The sequence below is a fragment of the Ursus americanus genome, chromosome X (assembly GCF_024610735.1).
Source record: "Ursus americanus isolate L20-20 chromosome X, mUrsAme1.1.p, whole genome shotgun sequence".
Classification (NCBI taxonomy): Eukaryota; Metazoa; Chordata; class Mammalia; order Carnivora; family Ursidae; genus Ursus; species Ursus americanus.
In genome coordinates this window covers 75,974,410-75,976,494 of record NC_142164.1, presented here as the reverse complement: position 1 = coordinate 75,976,494, position 2,085 = coordinate 75,974,410, and positions in this window count along the sequence as shown.

The window sequence follows — 2,085 nt, the reverse complement described above, 5'->3', positions numbered from 1 at the left end:
AGAGACATCTCCAGCAGCAAGGAAAACAAAAGCAAAAGTCAACTATAGGACTTCATCAAGATAAAAAGCTTTTGCACAACAAAGGAAACAACAAAACTAAAAGGCAACCTACAGATCGGGGAAGATATTCACAAATGACATATGAGATAAAGGGATAGTATCCAAAATCTATAAAGAACTTATCAAACTCAATACCCCAAAAAACAAAACAAAAATCCAGCCAAGAAATGGGCAGAAGACATGGACAGACATTTCTCCAAAGAACACATGCAAATGGCTAACAGACCCGTGAAAAAATGCTCAACATCACTTGGCATCAGGGAAATAGAAGTCAAAACCACAAAGAGATACTACCTCACACCTGTCAGAATGGCTATATTTGACACCTCAGGAAACAACAGAATTTGGTGAGGATGCAGAGAAAGGGGAACCCTCTTCCACCATTGGGGGAAATGCAAATTCATGTAACCACTCTGGAAAACAGAGTGGTTTTGAGGTTCCTCAAAAAGTTAAAAATAGATCTACCCTATGCCCAGCTATTGCACTACTAGGTATTTTTCCAGAGGATACAAACAGTGATTTGAAGGGGCACATGCACCCCAATGTCTATAGCACTGATGTCTACAGTAGCCAAAATATTGAAAGAGCTCAGACGTCCATCAATAGATGAATAAAGAAGAGGTGGCATATATGTATAATGGAATATTATTCGGCCATCAAAAATAATGAAATCTTGCCATTTACAATCACGTGGATGGAACTAGAGGGTATAATATGATAAAAAGAGAAAGCAGATGGGGTGCCTGGGTGGCTCACTCAGTTAAGCATCTGCCTTCAGCTCAGGTCATGATCTCAGGGTCCTGGGATTGAACCTCACATCAGGCTCTCTGCTCAGCGGGGAGTCTGCTTCTCCTTCTCTCCCTGCCTGCTGCTCCCCCTGCTTGTGCTCTTTCTGTTAAATAAATAAATAAATAAATAAATAAATAAATAAATAAATAAATAAATAAAATCTTTAAAAAAATTTTTTTAAAGAGAAAGCAGGAAAATAAAAAGGAAAATTTTTCCTTGTGATAGAACTTAGGATTTACTCTCTTAACAACTCTCATATATATCATAGAGCAGTGTAAACTATAGTTACAATGTTGTATATCTGTGATTTCTATTTATTTTTATTTTTATAAAACTGGAAATTTGTCCTTTTTGACCACCTTCCTCCAATAATTAACTTTTTAATGTAAAGGTTCCCCTAGTCACTTCGCTTAGGTTCAAAATTTTTATTCCCTGTTATCAAAATCAACTGAACTGTAGCTGTCATTGATAATTTGTTGTGAGCTTTTATGTATTCATCTTTGAAAAAGTCTTCTCACTGACAAAGTACTGCCAGATATTGATAATAATGAATGTGCTTATTATTTTTAGTAAACATTTTTAAGACTTATTTATTTATTTTAGAGAGAGAGAGAGCAAGCATGAGTGGGAAAGGCAAAGGGTGAGGGAGAGAGAAACTCAAGTAGAGTCCATGCTGAGCACAGAGTCCAACATAGGGCTCGATCTCACAACCCTGAGATCACAACGTAAGCCAAAAGGAAGAGTTGTTCACCCAACTGACTGCACCACCCAGGCGTCCCTTTAGTAATCATTTTTAAGAATACATTTAAATACATTCATAATGTTGTGCCACCATCATTTTTGCCACTATACATTTCTAGAATTTTTTCATTGTCTCAAACAGAAATTCTCTACCTATTAAACAATACCTCCCCCATCTACCACACCCGCAGCCCCTGGTAACCTCTTCTCTACTTTCTCTCTCTATGAATTTGCCTTTTCTAGATACACCATATAAGTGGAATTATACAATATTTGTCCTTTGGTGTTTGTTAAAAGATTCATCCATGTTGTAGCATGTATCAGAATTTTATTCTTATATAAGGCAGAATAACATTCCTTTGCATCCTGTATATACCATATATCTTTTTTTTTTTTACAGAGTTGCCCAATGTGGCACTCAATCTCATGACCCTGAGATCATGACCTGAGCTGAAATCAAGAGTCAGAAGCTTAACTGACTGAGCCACCCCAGTG